We start from the raw sequence: 22,414 nt of genomic DNA, 5'->3' as shown, positions 1-22,414 counted from the left end.
CTGTGTCACCTGCAGCCTCTGATAGCCAGGCCCTGTGAATGGGGAAGGTAAAGAGCCCCCAACAGTTACTAGTACCTGCTGTGTGGCAGGCTCTGGGCTGGGGGCTTTATTCACCTTCCTCAGCCTGCTTCGGCTTCCTGATTAGAGAGCTAATGTGAATCACCAACCCTGTGATGCCTCTTGAGATGAGAGTTCAGATTTCCCAAGAAGATCTAAGCAGTTGGTCCAAATTGTAGTTCACTAGCAAATGACCCAGTGCTGTCCCTGTGGTGTGTTTATGACATGATGGAAGATGCTGCCTTCAAAAGTGTCCACTTGTAAGAAGATGTTTAGTGAGGCTGGGCATGGTGGCTCACACCTGTAATCCCAGCACTCTGGGAGGCCGATCACTTGGTGGGCAGATCACTTGAGGTCAGGAGTTCGAGACCAGCCTGGCCAACATGTTGAAACCCCTCTCTTCTAAACATACAAAAATTAGCCGGGTATGGTGGTGGGCGCCTGTAATCCCAGTCACTAGGGAGGCAGAGGCATGAGAATCGCTTGAACCTGGGAGGTGGAGGTTGCAGTGAGCCGAGATCATGCCACTGCACTCCAGCCTGGGCGACAGAGCACAGCTGTGTCTCAGAAAAAAAAAAAAAAACAGAAAAGAAAAAATGAGTGAGCAACAACAATGCAAAGTTTCTGAGCACCTACTGTGTATGTGCACAGCGTGTTGTGCACTGTGGGGGAGATATCAGTAGGATGGACCCTTTGGAAATTAAGTCCCAGAAATCTAGGAATATATTAAGATAGACCCATAGAGAATGAGGGCCAGGACTTAACCGTTCCTCTTCTTTTTCCTATTTCCATGCACCTCTCATTTCTCTTCAAGGGAGCCCCTTGCTGCTTTGGGAGTTCTACCAAGATCCTACCTGTGTGTTTGGGTTTTATGCTCTGAACCCTGAGCTGAAGTTCCTGGTTGGACCTTGCCAGATATGTTGCCTTTATTCCTAGACAGAGTGGCTGCCTGAAACCCTTCTTTCTTCCCTGGCCTGGTGCATTGGGCTGTATACTTCAAAGTTCTGATTGCTCGTTGGTCTGCACAAGCCCTGAGCAGCAGCCACTCCCTTTCTCCACCTCCAGCTGGGCCCTGCCCAGGCCTCTAGAATTCCCGGGAGAAGAAACCCTTCTCCAAAAAGCCCTTTCCAATTCCCACAGATTCCAGCACCCTGAGGCATTCCCCCTCCAAAGTGTCCACGTTGCATTAATCTTTGAGATGCCCCCCAAGTTGAGGATGTGTCCTACCCACTGTAGGCCAAGGTTGTATCATTCTTGACCTGAAACGGAAGTATGGAGGGTTCAGGTTAGGTTTGAGGAGAAGCTTCTGAGGATTTAATTTAAACATTGGATAAATATCGAGGAATTCAGAAAACCTCCTTTCCTGAAAGTCTTTAACACTGGGATTTATGGTTCTGTGATGCCATTTAGCCCACACGTATCTATTAAAAGCAGCCCATGTGCCCATGCTGCAGAGTGATTGAAGGATGGTCTGTTGAAGCATCCCACTGGAGTCGCGGCAGTGGCTTCTCTACCTGAAGTTTTCCTTGTCTGGTCCCTGAGCTCAGGTTTGGGGGCAGAGATGGCTCTAGGGGGCTTTGTGTTGGGGTTTCTCAAGGCTGGTCCTCTGATTCAGGTCACTCCCTTGGCTGTGCTGATGTGAAACGTGCTCCTGCCTCAGGTCTTTGGACTTGCCTTTCCCTCTGTTTGGTGGTGTCCTAACCCTGGTATTTTCATAGCCCGATTTCCTCGTCTTCAGGTTTCTGCTCAAATGTCTGTCCCTTTATCCATGAGGCCTTCTCAGGCTAACATTTAAAATGGTTAACTCCCAGCCCACCATCCCTGCCAGCCCCAGCCCCCATGCCTTGCTTTCCTTTCTCCCTGTGGGACTTCTCCCCATATGACCTGTTATAATTTACTTGTTTACAGTAAGTGAAGCTCTGCAAGGGCAGAGAGTTTCATTCGTTTGGCTCCTTGCTGGGTCTGCAATGCCAGCATACAGAAGGTGCTCAAATATTGTATAAATCAATAAATGAACAAACTAGCGAATGATGTTGGGGAGCCGCCAACAGACCAGAGGTTCCTCCCCTGCCCTCCCTTGAAGTCATGAGCATTTCCTCTCCGTTGCTCCTTTACTCACAGCCTCTTTCCCACCTGGTAGCTAGGTAAGCAGATGGAGAGTGGCATGACTGGCAAATCCAGCCTCGTCTGGGTTGAGTTCATTCAAATCCCATTTAGCAGGTGGGTCCCCAGCTGGCTGTGACACATCCTGGAGCAGATTTCACACCACTCCCTGCTCTTCTGCACCCCAAATCTTCTTTGTTGGGAAAAGAGGTAGGAGGGAGCTGGCTGGGAGGCTCCTAGTCTGTTTGGAAGCAGTGGATGGTGGCTCGTCTCCATCTCTTCATCCCTTCTCTTGGCCAGTGAGGACAATAGGGCAATTACTGAGTCCCGTGGGCAAGGCACTGAGTCATCGGTCGAATCAGATGATGCCCAGGTCCTGGGGATGAGTGAGTCACTCTTAATGGGCAGCTCCCAAGATGAATGTTGAGAGCATCCTGCCTGGCTTTATGCCTGCAAGCCCTCCCCATAATCTCCTTCCTTCTTGCAGGTGGGCAGGAAGAAGCAGGGTAGAAAAGGTTAGATTCCTAATCTAACTCCTACCCCTCAACCCCAAGGGACCTTGTTGGTCAATAGCGAAGGAACTGGAAGGATGTTCAAAGGCTGAGGCAGGGCACAGATGTCACATTTCATCTCTGTGGAGGGCGGGCTGCTCAGGCCAGATGGATGAGCTTGTTTGTGTGTGAATGTTCCTCTCACCTTCCTGATGGTGAGGGGGGCAATGTCCACTTCCAGATGCTGCCAAGTAGGACTTCCTGTTTTCTTCCTCTTGTCCCCCCCCCTTCCTTTTTATATTTACAAAGTTCTCTGGTTATGTACAGCAGGGAAATGGTGCCTGAGAGACTCCTTCAGATAGCAGTTCCTTCTAGTTTGAGTCAGGAGGCACTGCGTCCTCAGAGTCCCTGCATCCTCATTCATGAAATGCTGGCAGTCAAGCGAACAACCCTGGCTATCTCATGAGGTTGGCCTTAGGATTTAAGTGAGATAATGTGTTTGACAATGGAATCCCAGCATGAGCTTGGGTTTCGGCTTCATTAAAAAATTAGAATTTATTGTAGAAAATTTAGAAAATAGACAGAAGAAAATAATCCTAGTACCTTCTCTTACTATTTGATGTATATCCCATATTTTTTCAAAAAAAGAAATCATGATAATTACATGATAGTCATGTATCAATGCATTTTCTACTTTTGATGGTTACATTATTATTATGTGAGAGAAGGTCCTTATTTGTAGGAAATAACAACTACAAAAAGTATTTGGGGGGGTGATGGAGCATCAGGTACTCACTCAAATGGTTGAGAGCAAAAAGTTATTTGTACTGTACTTTTTCTTAACTTTGTGAATATTTTGAAATAAAAGTACGTATGCCATTTGGAGAAAAAGAAGATAGCATAGTGGTGGTTTTTTATGTCTGGAATATCCATGTCTGTCTATTCCAGTGTCTGGAATATCCATGTCTATCTATCCACTGGAATATCCAGTGTCTCAGTTGAGGGTACTTAAAAGGGAAAAACCTCCCACACTTGATTTTCTGTGAAGAGTTTACAAAGATTTGTAATTTCAGCCTGGGCAACATGGTGAGATCTTGTCTCTATATGAAATTAAAAAATTTAAAATTAGCTGGATGTAGTGATATGTGCCTGTGGTCCTAGCCCTTAGGAGGCTGAAGCAGGAGGATTGCTTGAGCACAGAAGTTCAAGGCTGCAGTGAGCCATGATGTCTCTCTTGTATTCCAGCCTGGGTGACAGAGCAAGACCCTGACTCAAAAAAAAAAAAAAAAATCTAATTGTTGAGCTGGTGGAAATTGTATTGGTTCATTAAAAATTTGCATCGATTTTATTTTTCCTGATATGAGCTCATTTTTCAGCCAGTGAGTCAGATCCAGTTCTGTGATCTTGAAAACCAAGTCCAAATTCTGCCAAGCAGAGGTAGAACATGATGTGTGTTTTCTGTGCCAGGTTGGGGGCAGGGCACTGGCTTTGATTTGAGAGTTTTTGTCCTTGAGCCCAAGCTTGTTTTTAAGGTTGCTTTGACATATCTGCCAGTCCATCTGGCCTTCAGCATATGGTGGGGGAGCAGTCTGATGAGGGCGGAGCCCATGTGAATCAGTGACGCTGAAAAGCAGGGTGTGTCTTGCTTACCTGGCTCCCTGGGTGCTGACTGGTCTAACAGTGGCTTTGGACCTGTCATTTTATCACTATCAGTCCCAACCCTTATTTTTCTCCTCTTTAAGAAAATTGTGGTAAGGTACATACAACACAAAATGTACCATTTTTACCATCTTTTTTTTCTTTTTTGCCTCTCCCCCATTTTAACCATTCTTTAAGGATGGCATTAAGGCATTCACATTGTGAATGCACATTCACTTGCTGTGCAACTCTTACCACCATCCACCTCTAGAACCCTTGCATCTTCCCAGACTGAAACTGTACCCATTCAACACTAACTCCCCAATCCTCCCCTCTCCCAAGCTCAGGCAACCATCACTTCTGTTTTCTATTTCTATGAATTTGACTACCCTAGGTACCTCATGTAAGTACTGAGGAATCATACAATATTTGTCATTTCGTTACTGGCTTATTTCACTTAGCATAATGTCCTCAACATTCATCCATGTTATAGCATGTGTCAGAATTTCCTTTCACTGAATGTATATACCACGTTTTATTTATCCATTCATCCATGGACATTGGGCAACCCTTGTTATTTTTGAATGGTTGGAATGCGTCAGAAGAGAGCAGAGCACTTTGCAAACTTGATGGGCAGCACAAATGCAAAATAGTGCGGATTATTTAGTGCTGAAAGTTGCCTGTTTCGTGTCTGTGGGGCTATATAAGGCCATGTCTTACATATAACCTCCTTTAGGAAAGGAGATGAGTGGGAAAACATTTGAAACTTGTAGAGTGACTTGTAGGCTCACCTCTTAAAAGCTGTGGGACCTTTGGCAGGTTACCTAATCTCTGTGCCTCATTTTTTTTCATCCATAAAATGGAGTTGGCTAATTGAGGGATCTCAGGCCTGTAATCCCAGCACTTTGGGAGGCCAAGGCGGGAGGACTGCTTGAAGCCAAGAGTTCGAGGCCAGCCTAGGCAATGTAGTGAGACCCAGTCTCTACAAAAAGTAGCCAGGCATGATGGTGCATGCCTGTGGTCCCAGCTACTCAGGAGGCAGAGGCAGGAGGATTGCCTGAGCCCAGGAGTTCCAGAGTGCAGTGAGTTATGATTGTGCTACTGCATTCCATCCTGGAGGACAGGGTGAGACCTTGGCTCTTTAAAAAAAAAAGAAAGAAAGAAAAGTTGTATATCAGTTAGCTTTTGCTATGAAGCAAACCACCCTAAAACTTAATGGCTTGAAACATTTATTTAGCTCATGGTTTTGTTGGCCAGTTTTTCTGATCTCAGGCTTAGAGCTGATCTCTCACATATACAATCAGTTGATGGATTAGCTGGGGGCTGGCTGACCTTGGCCTTATCTGTCAAGCAGTTGGTTGGTGGTCAGCTAGGGTAGCAGGGGTGACTAGGCCATGTGTATCTTTCATTCACCAGGCTAGCCTGGTCATTTTCATACAGTGTTGAGATTCCAGCAACAAAAAGGGTGAGCCCTTTTCAAGCCTCTGCTTGTTTCATGTTTATTAACATCTTATGGGCTAAAGTCAGTCATGGGGCCAGTCCAAATTCAAGAATTGGGAACGATAAAGTCTACCTGCAAATTATTCTAGCTACTTTTGCAATTTACTACGGCGATTGAATTAGTACATGTAAAGCATTTGGATCCAATAAATGTAAGATTATCCTAGATGTATTTTTCTATCAAATGTTGAGTATCTGGTGAATCTGCTGCCTTGTAATAAAAAAAAGATCACCACCACAAAGAACCTGTGGGTAGAAGAGGAAACAGGCCTCTCCTGGCTGGGAGGGGGCTATGGAAGATAGAGAGATTGTGCCAGGTGGAAGAGTGAGCCCAGGTAGGTTGAGTACATAGTGAGTTATTTGTGAGGGCAGAATGTGCTGGAGGATCGAAAATGATGAGGGAGGGAGTAGCTGACTTACCGTTTGACTGATCAAAAGCACTCTGTGCCCAAAGGGATAGTGTGGCATGGGCCTTGAATGGATGGAGAATCGTGTTTTGAATGAAATGAAATGGGTCGAGCATATCAATTAATCTCCTGAACTATTATGCTAATCCTAGAGGAACAGAGTATTATAGTGATCCTTTGTTGGGAAATTCTAGGCATTGATTTTGTTTGTAGAAAGGCTGCCATGGCCAGGAGTGGTGGCTCATGCCTGTAATCCTGGCATTTTGGGAGATTGAGGTGGGAGGATTGCTTGAGCCCAGGAGTTCAATACCACCCTGGGCAACATGGTGAGACACCATTTCTTTTTTTTTTTTTTTTTTTTTAAAAAAAGCCAGACATGGTGGTGCTTGCTTATGGTCCTAGCTACTTAGGAGGCTGAGGTAGAAGGATTGCGTGAGCCTGAGAAGTCAAGGCTGCGTGGAGCTGTGATCGCACCACTGCGCTCTAGTCTGGGTGAAAGAGTGAGACCCTGTCTCAAAAAAAAAAAAAAAAAAAAAAGGAAAAACACTTCGTAAGTGGAGAATGAGAGGATGAGAGGCTGATATTCTGCAAAGGTAGGATATAAACTCAAGGATATGTCAAATGTAGGTTATTACTTTACGTGTCTGTGTGGGGATTTAAAACAATTTATTATTTTCTTTTCTTCGGTAGCTATTGACTGAGCACCTACTATATGCCAGGTATTGTTCTAGCCACTTGTTGACCTATCAAACATAGAACAGAGATCCTGTCCTTGTGGAGCTGACATTCCCCTCATGGCAGTCTTATAAAAGGGTGTGGGATGGGCTGTTTTGAGCAAAAGTAGAATCTTTGTTACTGACCTGGATAGGGGTGTGTGTGTGTGTGTGTGTGTGTGTGTGTGTATATATATATATATATATATATATATATATATGATTTCCCCATTTGAGGTATGGAGTGAGACTGTGGGAGGATTATAGCAGGTCAGGGGATTGGCAAAGAAAAGCATCTCCCCTTTGTCTGCAGTGGCCACTGTGGAGTATACAGTTGGTCTGTATCCTCCAGGAGCCCCATCTTCATGAAGGTGGTGCTATGGCAGAGGTAAACACAATCAGTTCTCATTATCTGTGGTAGTCATATTCTATAAAGTTGCCACAGACACTGAATTAGCAAGTACCAAGGCTTTACTCCTAGGGGAAATAGAGGTTAGGTTCCTGAGAGCCTCTGGTCACAACATTTTTGTCAGCTGATCAATACATAACCTTGTTATATGTGTGTTTCTGTTTAAAGACCCCTTATTTAGTATGTTTCTTACAATCAATTATATGCAATATTTCTTGATAATAAAACACTAGCTGCAAAGGGTTGAATGTTCTCCTGACTCTGGGTGATGTGACTGTAAACTTCTTTGGCTCTTAGCCTCATGATGATGCTGTCCACTCTGCTTTTTTAATCTGTCATAACCTCTCAGGCTTAGTGCCAGATGGAATCCACAAATCCAGTCGTGTTTTCATCTTTTCCATAGCTTCGTCATGCACAGCGGATGTTACTTTAGCACTTACTTGAGTGAACTCATGTTCAGATTGGCAAATTTCCTCTTCCTTTTTCTGCATGTGTCGTTTTGTTGACTCATTAACACTGAACTCACAGCCAACAGTGGTATAACTTCTGCCTGAACGAAGCTCATCTAACGCAAGTATTTTCTCCATAAGGCATATCACAGCCTTCTTATACTTAGGAGCACTAGAAAGCACTTAACTGCTATACTTGGAGGCCAATTTATAGAGAAAAATCATCAACAAAAAGCACAAAAATGTCAAAAACACAGCACTAAAAGGACCGAGGAAAGGACACTTGTGTACAGTATGAGAGCCAAAACAAGAAGGCAGGGTGGCTTCTTGTTGGACATCAGCTAGAAACGTATGTATCAGGTAGCTCATTTTTTCACCACTCTGTGCATGTCGATGGATGGCCCCAAGAACACTGCAAGTGTTGATTTTGGGGTTACAAATAAAGCTTAGTAAGTAGGCAAATTCACAAATATGGAAGCTGTGAATAATGAGGACTGACTGTATTTGCCAAGAGCCACATGGAGAGGCTTATGTGTTAGTGCGCTGAACCATGTGGCTCTGATGTAGATGGCAAAGGGAAGAAGCTAGGGAGTGTGTCACTGTGTGTGTGTGTGTGTTGGCGGGAGATGCTGCCCATCAGGAAGGCTTGAGGGGAAAGACACACTGTGCACACTCCGAAGCACAAGAGGGAGGCTGGCTGGTAAAGACAGAAGAGCAGAGATCTGAGGGGAGGGGTCAGTGCAGATATGAACTTGGGTAAGGAAGCCAGAGCCTTGGAAAGAGAGGCTTAGGGGAGCTAAAGGACCAGTCAGGAAAGGGACAGCATGGACAGCTGAGGGTGTCTTACGCCTCAGCCTACCCTTCAGACTTGGTTGAGAAGCTGCAAAGTAGCCATGGTAGGCTCTTGAGTTAGGGGGCTTAGGTTGTGTTTGAGAAATTGATGTCCTTACATTAATAGCAGCTCCATTTTTTGCCATTTTTTGAGCGCTAATGATGTATTAGGTGCCACACACACTGCTCTGTGCGGGGGCTGTCGTTGTTTCCCTTTTGGCCTTATAGTACGAATGAGGAAACTAGTCTTGGAGCCCAAAGACTGGGCCTTTACATAAACTTTTCCGGTGTTGTGGTCTAATCTAAGAGAATGTGAAGGGAGACTGTAACAGACTTGGTTAATTATCTATCCAGAATGCAGGGAAAATGGGAGTCAGTGGTATGGCGGTGACAGTTTACTGGATGGAAGGGAGGAAGGGAGGAGGAAGAAGAGTAATTTCAACACTCTTTGTATACCAGGCACTTTCTAAGTGTTTTACATGCATGAGGGGGAGTTATGTACACATGCACACACACACACACACACACACACACACACACACACTTTTGCAGAAGAAGAAACTGGGGCTTAGAGTCTGTGTTCTCTTAAGGGGCTATCTACAGCCCTGATTTGTTGAGGCTCTGCTAGGGGCCTGGGTTTGTGGTCATAGGTCTTTTATGTACATTATCTCATTTAATCCTTACAGCAAGTACTTTTTGCAAAGTGGTACTCTTTTCTTTTTCTTGTTTCTTTTCTTTTTTTTTTTTTTTTTTTGAGATGGAGACTTGCTCTATCGCCCAGGCTGGAGTGCAGTGGCGTAATCTCGGCTCACTGTAACCTCTGCCTCCCAGGTTGAAGCGATTCTTCTGTCTCAGCCTCCCGAGTAGCTGAGACTACAGGTGCACACCACCACACCAGGCTAATTTTTGTATTTTTAGTAGAGACAGGATTTCGTCATGTTGGCCAGGCTGGTCTCTAACTCCTGACCTCAGATGATCCGCCTGCCTCGGCCTCCCAAAGTGCTGGGATTACAGGTGTGAGCCACTGCGTCCGGCCTGCAAGACGATATTATTTTCATCATACTGAGGGGGAGTAATCACTGAGGCTTAGGGACTTTAACATCACAGACCTTGCGAGGACAGGAGTGAAGGTTTAAGCCAAGTCTACCTGGTTCTGGCTGGTGCCTGGCACATAGGAGGCATTTATGACTATTTGCAAATCTGAAAGACACTCTGGCACATCTGAGGAGAATGGGCTTTTAGGACTAAAGGCAGTTTTTGAGCTCATTGGTGCAGTTATTTCCCTGCACGCCCCTGCCTCTTCTTGGCTAGGGTAACTGAGAAGCTCTTGTTCCAAGAATCTGGAGTCCTTGGGAACTTTCCCCTCACGGTGCCCTGTTCCTGCTAGGACTTCAGTGTGGCTTTGTCATGCCTTCCTTCTTCCCCGTCACTTTATCTCTGCAGAGCCACTTGCCTGCCTGGGGGCAGTTCTTGCCACAGGACTTTGGGTGAGGAGGTCTGGCTCAGTGACGTTCTTCCCTGTGGCCCTGGTCACATTCCCCCTGGGTGGCCACAGGCCAGTTCCTGGGAACTGCGTCATTCCTGCTGCCCAAAGTAAGGGCACGTAGTGGAATGACAGGGCATCTGTCTCAAAGCAGAGTTCCTGGAGATTTATGGCAAGAACTGAGCATGGACTCTTAACTCTCCTTCGCCTGAAAGATCACATCCTGCCTGACAGTCTTGGTTGAAGATTCTGGGAAAGAAGCAGCTGCACTTTGGAAACTTGGAATCTTGAATTAGGATGGGGTCAGGAAGGAGATGTGTGGCAGCTTTTGACCCAGGTCAAAGGCTCCTGACACACAGAAGTAGATTTTTGGGCTTCTGCCAGAAGGGTTGCACCTCCTGCTTGGCTGGCTCTGCCTTGGGCGTCTGGGGCTGGAGCAGGGAGAGTGTTGCTGATCTTGAGGTTTTCTTTTCTTTTTTCTTTTTAGACGGAATTTCGCTTTTGTTGCCCAGGCTGGGGTGCAATGGTGTGATCTCGGCTCACCACAACCTCCGCCTCCCGGATTCAAGCAATTCTCCTGCTTCAGCCTCCCGAGTAGCTGGGATTACAGGCATGCGCCACCACGCCCAGCTAATTTTGTATTTTTAGTAGAGATGGGGTTTCTCCATGTTGGTCAGGCTGGTCTCAAACTCTTGACCTCAGGTTATCCACCCACCTCGGCCTCCCAAAGTACTGGGATTACAGGCATGAGCCACCGCGCCTGGCTTAGGTTTTCTTTTCTGGTGATGCCATGAACCATTTGCATTCAACCCCATTCTGTCTGGCAGGTGGCAGGAAGTCTGCATGGGGGACTGGTTGCAGGCAGGTCTTAACCAGGAAGCACTGGGCTGGAGGAGCTGCCCTCCATCACCTTGTTAGTTGGGAGGTTTGTCATGGGCAACTCCCTTTTTCTTGTCTGCTTTGCTATTCACAGAGGCATGGCTGAGCCCCCCTTGGCGCTGCTGGGCAGGCAGTGTGCTCTGTGAAGCTAACAGGTGTGGTTTGTCACCGCAGCTTAGTGGTTAGAGGGGAAACAGGGTGTGGAGTTTGGTTCCCTGAAACCATGATGCTCTTCAGATGTTTCCTTCCTTCTCAACTGTACTCTGCTTTCAGTAAAGTGATTGCATGGACATGGATAGCCCCTTCCCCTCTGTAAACCACAGGCATTCCCTGGCAAGAGTGGCAGAGTGATTAATTTTTCAGTGAAAGGAAATCAGAGCATAGGCTGTGTTTCTGCTACGAGTTTCGCCGACACAGGCTGGCCTTTTTATGTTGCCTGGTGACGAGGTTTGGGCCTCGGCTGTGCACTCTTGGTGCACCTTCTGTTCCTTTCCTGACTCAGAGGATGCCCCTGCTTTCCTTCCTTTCTTTTCTACTTCTTCCCCAGCCCTTCCAGTTGTGACTTCTATGAAAATCTACCCTGAAGAATCTGATGAAATTTTTCATGCTGAGAAGTAAATGACTGATAAGACTTAGAGATTTATGGTCTCTGGGGCTTCAAGTGGTTCTGACTTACAAACATTCCCATAGCTTGGAATACCCTGCTTCCAACCTGGTGGGACTGCATATTCCCAACTCAGGGTTCATCATGCTGCAGGAACCTCTGCACATGTGAGAGACAGAACCACACCCTTTACACTAAGTGGGAAATGCTTAGAAGTGCAGGCTGTAGGTAGACTTTTCATTTCTACACAGTGGGATGTCCTTGTGGAGTTTAAGCCAGAAGTAAGATTGGCAGATAGAACATGGGAATACAGAACACCCAGTTAAATTTCAGATTTTTTTTTTTTAGGTATAAATTTGTTCTATGCCATATTTGGTACATAAGCTAAAAAAATTGTTTACCTGAAATTCAGATTTAACTGGAAGGCCTATATTTTTATTTGCTAAATCTGGCAGCCCTACCAAAAGGGAATTTGTAGTGTTGATCAGCCAGAGGGAGAAAGTAGTTTTGGGGTCAGCTGCCCTGTCCTGGGGTTCCTGAATCCACAGCATGTGGAGCTGTGGAGGAACCCTGGCTCCCACTTTGTCATTCCTTAGCCTGTAGCCTTGAGTGGGCACAAGTGAACACAGACAGGAGAGTTGAGTGATACTAAAAAGCATGCGAATGCTCATGCTGCTGTTCTAGCTACTCCCAAGCCTGGTGTTTCTGGGACGAAATTGAGTTTCTAAGATAAGGAGCTGGGTCTAGTATTTTTTTCTGTCCACCCCAACCCTCACTAGCTTGGTTTTGCTGAGAGCTGGTCAGCTCCCAGTAGAATTCCGAAGGGCTTCATGGGAGGCCACATCAACTGGGTCTCTTCTGAAGAATCTTCTGGAATGTGGGTTCCTCAGCTGTGTCTTCCCCTGTCTTCTCCAGCCACTTCCTGTTTCTACCTCCCACCAGTTCTTTCCCCTTCTCCATTCTCGATGGCCTTTATTAGTTTGATATTTATTAGTTTCTTCCATTTAAAACTTTCATGGGCATGGGGGGAGTTTACCTTCTCATAGAGGATGGAGCACCTGTTTGCTTCAGTTAAGGCAATGATGGGCTCTGGTTAGGAAGCCTCACTTTGTAGGTTTCATTTTGGGTAAGTGGTTTATTTTTATTTTTGAGACGGAGTCTTGCTCTGTCACCCAGGCTGGAGCGCAGTGGCATGATCTCAGTTCACTGCAAGCTCCACCTCCTAGGTTCAAGTGATTCTCCTGCCTCAGCCTCCCAAGTAGCTGGGATTATGAGTGTGTGCCACCATACCCGGCTAATTTTTTTTTTTTTTTTTGGGACGGAGTCTCACTCTGTTGCCCAGGCTGGAGTGCAGTGGCGCAATCTCGGCTCACTGCAACCTCCACCTCCCAGGTTTAAGCAATTCTCCTGCCTCAGCCTCCCAAGTAGCTGGGATTACAGACATGAGCCACCATGCCCAGCTAATTTTTTGTATTTTTAGTAGAGATGGGATTTCACTGTGTTAGCCAGGGTGGTCTCCATCTCCTGACCTTGTGATCTGCCCGCCTTGGCCTCTCAAAGTGCTGGGATTACAGACGTGAGCCACCGCGCCCAGCCTAATTTTTGTATTTTTAGAAGAGACGGGGTTTTGTCATGTTGGCCAGGCTGGTCTCAAACTCCTGACCTCAACTGCCTTGGCCTCCCAAAGTGCTGGGATTACAGGTGTGAGCCACCGTGCCCGGCCTGAGGAAGTGGTTTAAATGGAAGTAAAAAAAGATGCCCTGTGCTCATCAATTCACTGTCAGCCCCAAGTGTATGCCCCAGCCCTTTGTCAAAGCACCACACCCCAGAGAAAGTGCTTGGTGTTATTTCTAAAAGCAGTGGCATATCAAAATCTGAGGTTTTTGCATTCTTTGAGTTTAAGTCTCTTGATCTCAGGGTAAGGCCAGTTTAGTGAAGGTTCTCCTTATGTAGAGAAGGGGGGGTGTCTGTTTTCACACTGACCTGGGCACTCATCCAAGGTGGTAGAAGGTATCTACAGTGGGCCCTTTATTGAGAGCAGCTGTTGGAAGGAAATCATGAGGTGTAAGATGCCGTATTGGTTTATGTAGGCTCCTCTTCTGCCTAGCCCCATATCAACACCCAAGGCCATAGGAAAATATATGGGTGAAGGTATGTGGCCTGAAATTTTGAAATCTACATTGTTTGTGCACAAAATAATAGCTGTATCATCCATCAGTTAGGAATTATGTTTGATCGTAAGCAACAGAACTCAAAAATATGGCCTAAACACACAAGGATTCCGTCTCTCAACTAACAGAGGACCTAAATTAGGCAGTCTGGAATTAGTGCTGTGATTTCATGGTCATCTGAAACCGAGTGTTCTGTTTGCTGCTCACATCCTAGTATTTGAGTCCAATCTTCCACGTCACCTTGTGGTTGAAGATGGCTCCAGGAACTCCAGCCATCACATCTGCATTTCAGGACAGAAGGAGGAAATGAGGAAGGGATATATGTCCCTTCTATTTTAAAGAGTCTACTTGGGAGTCCCAGACAACACATTTTCCATTCATTGCTAGAACTTGGTCAGGTAGTCAAAGGTAGCTGCAAGGGAGGCCTGACTTGGAGTCTTTTAGCTAGCCAGGCAAGGTTGTTTTAAGGATGAAGGGGGGAATGGATATTGGGAGCAGCTAACAGACTGCCACGTTGGTACTATAGTTTATCTTCTAGAAAGGCTGTGAGTTAAAAGGAGTTAAAGGTGGGCATATGTTACCCACAGAGCAGGCATAAGACTCTTTTGAGCATGGAAATATAGTAACTGCCTGTATCTCTGTATCTACCTGTATCTCCGTATGTATGGTAACTACCTGTATCTCTCTGCTACATCACTTCCCTCCCTTTATGTTGTATGGAAAACCTCCTTTCCCATTCTACATTGTGTTGGAGATTTGTGAGGAAATGCTAGCTTCTCATAAAGTGAGTGTTTTGTAAAGTCACAGAATCCATTCATTCATACTTTAACAAATACGAAATGAGTCATTTCTCATTGTCACTTTTTTGGTGCAATCCCTCATGTCTTACCCAGAGCATTGAAATAGCCTTTTTTTGTTTGTTTGTTTTTTTGAGACAGGGTCTCTCATTCTGTCACCCAGGCTGGAGTGCAGTGGTGCAATCCCGGCTCACTGCAACCTCTGCCTCCCAGACTCAAACAGTCCTCCCACCTCACCTTACAGGTGCATACCACCATGTCTGGCTAATTTTGTATTTTTAGTAGAGACGGGTTTTCACCATGTTCCACAGGCTGGTCTTGAACTCCTGAGCTGGAGCGATCCACTCACTTCAGCCTCCCAAAGTGTTGGGATTACAGGCGTTAGCCACTGCCCCCGGCCTGAAATAGCCTTCAACCGGTCTTCCTGCCTCCTGAAACCTCCATTCCTCCCTACTGCCTCCCAGCTGAATTATCTTACCAAAGTGAGTTCTACTGATCGTCTTGCTCAAAAACTGTAGTACGTGTGATGGTTAATTTTATGTGTCAGCTTGACTGGGCTGCAGTGTCCAGATATGTGGTCAAATATAATTCTGGTTGTTAACTGCGAGGGTGTTTTTGCATGACGTTAACATTTAAATCAGTGGACTTAGAGTAAAGCCGATTGCCCTCCCCAGTGTGGGTGGTCCTCATCCAGTTAAAGGTCTGAATAGAGCAAAAGAGGGACCTCCCATGAGCAAGAGGGAATTCTGCAGCAGACGGCCTTTGGTCTTGAACTGCAATGTAAGTTCTTTCCTGGGTCTCCAGCCTACTTGGAGATTTTGAGCTCTGCAGATTTTGAACTTGCCAGCCTCCATAATTGCACTAGCCAGTTCCTTATAATAAATGTTTATATAAACATCCTATCAGTTCTGTTTCTTTGGAGAACCCTGGCTAGTACAGAACATTTCTTCTGTCTCCAGTGTCAAGCCCAAATCTGACCACAGCGCACAAAGCTTTTCACGGCCTGGCCTGGCCCCTCTTGTCTTTCGGCATCTGGACTTCTCTGTGCTGTGGTTCAGTGTACACGCACGTCACTACTCACAATTGCAGGGTACGTTGTGGTGTTCTACTCATGATTTCTGATTACATCAGGGAATGTTTTGCATCATTGCATAATCTTGTCTTTGCCTGTGACTTCTTTCTTCCCAGACTGACTAGCTCTGTGATGTTCAAAATAGTAGCCATTAGCCACACATAGCTGCTTAAATGTAAATTAATTAAAATTAAACCAAAAATTCATTGATTCACCCTGGCTGGCCATATTTCAAGTGCTCAATAGCCACACGTGGAGGCTGGCTACTATTTTGGGACGGTGCAGATAGAGAACATTTCCATTATTGCAGAAAGTTCTGTTGGACAGCACTGCTTAGCTTTTACCCTTTGCTGGATTAAAATGAAGGCACAAGTCAATGTAACTTTTATGAACCCTTCCTGTAGCCCCGCTCCCTCAGCTTTTTGTCTGCTCTGCTTCTTTGAGAACTTGAGCGTTATGGTTGTCATCCTCTGAAAACAGACATGTGCATGGGTGCATAAATTATAACTTCATGGTATATGTTGCGTCCCTTTAAATATCATGCATGTCATGTGGGTTAATACCCACAAGCTAATGCTACATAATGCTTGCTTATGTGACAGCTGACACTCTGTACTGCTTACTGCATGCCTTTTCTCAGCACTTTATATGTATTAACTCACTTATTCCTTGCAGCAACTCTATGAACTACGTTCTGTTATTATCTGTGTTTTGCAGGTGAGGTAACTGAGGCACAGAGAAGTAAGAAAGTACTCAGGGTCACACAGCTAATGAGTCTAGAAGCCTGAGTCTTGATCTGTGTTCCCAACCTCTAAACCATGGGTTAAGAAGCCTGCCCTGGAACCGTGAGCTCCTTGAGAGCAGAAATTGCATCTTATCCTTTCCGCATCTTCATGTTGCGTGGTGCAAAGTAAAGATGAAAAATGAGTACTTGCTTTAAAGAGGAATGCTTGCAGCCCGGCATGGTGGCTCATGCCTGTGATCTCAGCACTTTGGGAAGCTGAGGCGGGTGGATCACTTGAGCCTAGGAGTTCAAGACCAGCCTGGGCAACGTGGCAAAACCCCATCTATACAAAAAATTAACTGGGCATGTTGGTGTGCTCCTGTAGTCCCAGCTACCTAGGAGGCTAAGGTGGTGGGATCTCTGGAGCCCAGGAGGTTGAGGCTGCACTGAGCCGTGATTGTGCCACTGCCACTGCACTGTAGCCTGGGCGACAGAGTGAGACCTTGTCTCAAAAACAAAAGAAATAAAAAAGGAGTGTTTGGAATTGACAGAATTACAAAGGCTTAAGGTGTAGTCATTTCAACCCTGAGACATTTGGATTTCTCTGTGTGGATATCTTGTCCTTTTTCATTCTCAGTTCCATTGGCTGCAGTTTGTTCCCAGCCATTTAGAGCTGGGAGAAGGCCCCTGAGTTCCTCAGACCTGCTTTGCTTGGCAGTACCAGGTGGAAAGGAGATCTGCCAGGAACCTGGGCTCACATGGAGAGCCCCTGCCACACCAGTTTGTGCCGATTCTGCCTCCCCAGGCAGGGGCGGAGCTGCTGCCCTGGCCCTGTCACTAGGCCATTCCTATCCTTCCACAGATCCCCGGGTGGCCTGAAGTGGTATGGCCTCCGGCAGCCAGAGGGGCCACTAGCTGTGTATGCCCTTGTGCTCTGTTGCTGTTTCTGACAGCCTGCTCTGGCCAGGGCCCGCCGGCTGCAGCCATGCTGAGCGTCTTCCCACTTACATGATAATAGATCCCTCAGATTTTTCATATGCTGTGCTTACCAGAAAGATATGTTTTGCTAATTCATGTTTATATTAGGCCTTCATTTTCATCTGTGTCCCTCTGACCTTGAATTCCTTTGCAGATCTTCTTGCAGGTGATAGTTAAAATTAAGCCAAGTTATGCTGATCCAGAAGCAAAGTTAGATTGGAGGTAGGGGTTTGACGTTTCAGTGAACCAGTTGCTCCTTTGGCTGTGTTTAAGTGTACCAGGCAACAAACAGTGCTGAGTGACACAGGGAAGTCTGAAACGTGGAGGAGGTGGGAAAAGAAGAGCCAATGTTCCTGGCTACTGGAGGGCTTGGCGGAGCACCTGTTTCTAAGTGCAGCTTCTCTACCATGTTAGTGGTGAGGACTCACGGTGCCTTCAAAGAGTTTGCAGTCTTGTTGAGAAGACCAAGTGAATGGTGAAATAATTTGTGAGATGTATTCCTGATATGTTCATAGCGTTGGGTAGTTTTCAAAGTATTTTTTCACATATACTATTTTATAACGTGGCAAACTGACAAAAGAAGTACAGAAACTTGGTCCTATGAAGTCAGAGAGGGTAAATTCTTTTCCCAGGCTTAATTTCCTGAAGCCCCATTGGGATCTGGGTTATGTATCGCCCAGCTTGGAAGGGGTGAGGTTGAGCGGAGGGGGGAATGAGTTAGATCTTGAGAGAATGGCGTTCATATGACATGACTTTCTGTATACAGTTTGATTATTCAGGTGAGCTTTTACATCACCCTAAGTGGCCATTTTCAAGGATAAACCTGTCCAGATAGACATTTATCTAATTGCAGGAGTCACAGGAGAAAAAAATAGCAAATGCATGAATAACGATTGATCATAAGGGAGTTGTTTGTGGATTATCATTTCTACCATAGCTAGGTACCTTAATTATACAAATATTTCTTAAACATTTGCAGTGTACCAGCCACTATGCTAGAATATGGGGATTAAATTCAGTAACACAGTTTTGGCTCTCATAAGACTTTCCAGGACACAAGGGGCAATACTGCTGTGACGAGATCCTAGAAATCCTATGTACTATGCATAAAGGAGAGGGCTGTGGGTTGCCAGACTTTTTGGCTGTAGCATCTTAACTCCAAAGGTCCTGGGTCTGGGGCACTCACCAGGCATTCAGTCGTCCAGTGTGTGCTGGTGTCCCTGGGTTTGAGTTGTCCTTCTCTCCTCTCCCTTCACATACCTTTTATGGGTCTCTCCCAGGCTCATAGGCCAAGAGTAGAAAGCTCTGGGCTTCCGAGTTGCAGAGTGAGTTGGTGTTAACTGAAGTCACTTTGTCTAGAGTGGGTGTGTCCTCTGCCTCTGTTAAATGGCATCCCCTGGGACTGAGGCCAAGCTGTTGTGTGAGGTACTGGCTGGCAAAAGACCAATCCTGGCCAATATGGAGAAGCTCTCCAATTGAGAGGCTCCTTTTGTTGATCCCAGCTGGCAGGGAAGGGGCCATTGACAGATAACTCCCCTCCATCATTTATTTTGAGTATTTTCATCTGAGGCATGAGGAATGTTAATGACTTTGAACCCATTTATTTCAAGTGTGTTGGAAAGCAGTCTCCAAATAGAGACTAGTAGCACCCAGATTAGCTTATGAAAGTTTGACATTGGCGCTTCCAGCCAAGTGGGCAAGTGGTGAGAAAGCTTTGCAAATAATCCAGGAAAGAACCCATGCTGGATACATGTGCAGAGGCTTCCAGAACTAGGCGGTAAGGAGGGGTTGAACAGGGATTGTGAGGCCTTTGGATGCCCTGTAGAGAGAGGGCTTGGCAAAATGGGTGTGCAGATGGTGGCATGGAGAGAGTTTATCAAACTGTGGGTTCCCATCAGGATCTACAGTCTAGAGAGTCAGTCTTGTAAGCTTCAGTGAAGCTTACTTAAGCACGGCCAGAGGAGCAGCTGGTTCACTGAAACGTCAAACTTAATAGATAATATACCACTGGAGAGGGGGGATAATATGGGGCCCTGCATTGGTGCTTCTTCTCTCCAGGTGGTCAGAGTTGGAGACCTGGGTATGAGTCCCAGTCTCCTTCTAGCCCTGTGACCTTGGACCAGTGCCTTCACCAGTTTCTTTGGGTGTAAAATGGGTCTGACAATATTCTAGCAGGGCTATGGGCTGGACTCTGTGGCTTCACACCTGGCATATAGTAGAGGTTTCATAAACACCCCTGTCCTGGCTCCTTTATCCTCCCTCCATCAGGGCAGTAGAGGTGGAGTTGTGGGGAGGGACAGGGCTTATCCAGGTGCCTGCAGTTTGGTTTTGGCTCTCCTTGGAAGTGCTCTATCCTGATTTAGTGCTTTGTAATTATAAGTGGGTATGTTTTGTTGTTTTTCTGTCTCTGCTAGGGACAGAGAAAGAGCTGAGAGCTTTAAATCATCGCAGAAGAGACTGAAGTTAGAGATGAGAACTTTTGGACAACTGGAGTGATGTGGCCACTAACAGGCTATTGGGGCCATTGCTGGGCCCCTTCATTTCCCGTACATCTTAAAAGATTGCATGTGGGTAGTATGGGCTTTGAGGGACCATGAGCAGCTCAGCCTTGTAAACCTGTCTCTTGTTTGGGTAACATTTTGACTGTTTACCTCCCCTCATTGGCAATCTTAGATATTTCTTTTTCTTTTTTTGAGACAGGGTCTCGCTCTGTTGCTCAGGCTGGAGTGCAGTGGTGCAACCTCGACTTACTGCAGCCTCCCTTTCCTGGGTTCAAGGGATCGTCGTGCCTCAGTCACCTGAGTAGCTCGGACTACAGGCGCCTGCCACCACACTCAGCTAATTTTTGTACTTTTAGTAGAGACGGGGTTTTGCCATGTTGGCCGGGCTGGTCTTGAACTTCTGGCCTCATGTGATCCACCCGCCTTGGCCTCCCAAAGTGCTGAGATTACAGGCGTGAGCCACCGCACCTGGTGTTGTTTTACTTTTGTTTGCTTATTTATTTGAAATGTTGCCTTTAATGAGGACAACCATTGACAAATATTTTTGGTTTTCCCTATTCTTTTAGTAAGCGTTTTCTTGAGTTTTGTGATTATGTGGATGGTAAAGAACAAAAGCGATAACTGATGAACCAACGCCTTCAAAAAATATTTCTTTACAACTTTTTATTATGGAATTTCTGCAAAAGTAGAATAATCAGTGGACCACACGTGCCCATCACCAGCGTCAACAATTGTTAACCTCTTGCCAATCAGGTTTCGTCCACCCTCCCCCTCTAGCTTTTTCCTTGATTATTTTAAAGCTGTTCATAGATTTATCACTGCACACCTAAATATTTAGATATTTATCTCTAACAGATAAGAACCTTTAAAAGGTCACATTTTTACACCTAACAAAATTAGTTTTTAAATATCATCTAGTATCCAGGCCTTTTTCAAATTTCCCCAGCTGTTTAAAAAAAGTTTTGTTGTGATTGGTTTAAAACATTTGACTAGAAACCGTGGTTATTTTTTGTCTTGATAAATAGTATGGACCTCCCTTTTCCCCTCAAATTATGCTATTGCTTAACCCAGTGACATAATTTCGAGTTTAAAGAAAGAACTGTGTGGTAGATAAATAGCAAAGCAACAGCTGATTAAGAAATGTATTGAGAAGCAATTTTGTAAACTTTTTTATTATGGAAAATTTGCAAACTTGCACAGCAATAAATAAGATAGCAAAAGCAACATAGCTTGTGGTTAACTAGTCTGCTGCTCACAATTTGCATATGTTGTTTAAGCCAGATACTGCATTACAGAACTTTCCTCATGGGTCCCTGCTGTAATTATGTATTTTCAGTACTATAACTGAGGCTTCCTTGGAGTTAGCAGAGGCCTTGGCATTCCAATCTGAAAAGTTTAGTGACTTGTTCAAGGTTGTAGACCCAAGACAATGGTTATTGTTGGTGCTAGGGATATACTCTGTTCTTCCTGGTTCTCTTGACACAGAATACGGCCTCATAGTGGCTCAATTGTCCTGGTCAAATCAATGCCAGTTTTGTGCAAGGCATCAAAATGTGCTTTTTTGGGGGGAGGGGACTGTGTTTCGCTCTTGTCACCTCATGCTGGAGTGCAATGGTGCAATCTCGGCTCACCACTGCAACCTCCGCCTCCCAGGTTCAAGCAATTCTCCTGCCTCAGCCTCCTGAGTAGCTGGGATTATAGGCATGCACCACCACGCCCGGCTAATTTTTTGTATTTTTAGTAGAAAAAGGGTTTCACCATGTTGGCCAGGCTGATCTCGACCTCCTGATCTCGTGTAATCCACCTGCCTCAGCCTCCCAAGGTGCTGGGATTACAGGCTTGAGCCACTGCACCCGGCCCAAAATGTTTCTTTTGTTGCCATTATGGTGTGTTAAGATTGGAGAGCTACAGGGGGCTTGTTTGTCCACATGGTGCAGGTGGAACCATGCACTTGGGGAGCAGTTACTGGAGGAGTGGGTGTTATGCTCGCAACCCCCAGGCAGAGAAGTGTGTACCTGTAGAGAGGCAGGACTGGGGGAGGGAGCAACTGGCCACCTGGTTCTTCCGCTGGAGAGGAAGGAGAGAGGTAGGAGTCGGGGGATCAGAGCTCTGCCAAGGGAATCTGATGCCTTCAGGTCCTTGTTCAAGGTTGTAGACCCAAGACAATGGTTATTGTTGGTGCCAGGGATATACTCTGCTCTTCCTGGTTCTCTTGACACAGACCATGGCCTCACAGTGGCCCAGTTGTCACTGGTCCAATTGTCCTGGTCAAATCAATGCCAGTTTTGTGCACGGCATCAAAATGTGTTTTTTGTTGTTGGGGGACTGTGCTGTGTTTCACTCTTGACCAGCCTGGCCAACATGGTGAAACCCTGTTTCTACTAAAAATAGAAAAATTAGCTATAGCTATAGCTTAGGGGAGGGAGATGCTCTTTCCTCTTCTGGCATCCCAGTTCTTTATACATCCACCTCTCCACTCCTATGCTCCACCCTTGTGACTGGAAATCGGTAGCTACTCATTAACTGCAAAGGAATGTCATGAGGCATAATTACAGAACACATGGACTTTCCCGGCGTGCAATATTCCAGTTCTCCGCCACCGTGCGG

At 45.8% G+C, this 22,414-nt stretch overlaps 1 protein-coding gene across 2 annotated transcripts in view; it reads left to right on the top strand.

Moving 5' to 3' along the window:
- SH3BP5 (SH3 domain binding protein 5) overlaps positions 1-22,414 on the top strand; it is a 77,855-nt gene that overhangs the window by 29,403 nt on the left and 26,038 nt on the right. The gene's annotated exons all lie outside the window — the stretch shown is intronic.

Source organism: Pan paniscus, chromosome 2 (genome assembly GCF_029289425.2).
Source record: "Pan paniscus chromosome 2, NHGRI_mPanPan1-v2.0_pri, whole genome shotgun sequence".
In the NCBI taxonomy this organism is placed as follows: Eukaryota; Metazoa; Chordata; class Mammalia; order Primates; family Hominidae; genus Pan; species Pan paniscus.
The sequence above is the reverse complement of the archived record's forward strand: the minus strand, read 5'-3'. Positions and strand labels throughout refer to the sequence as shown.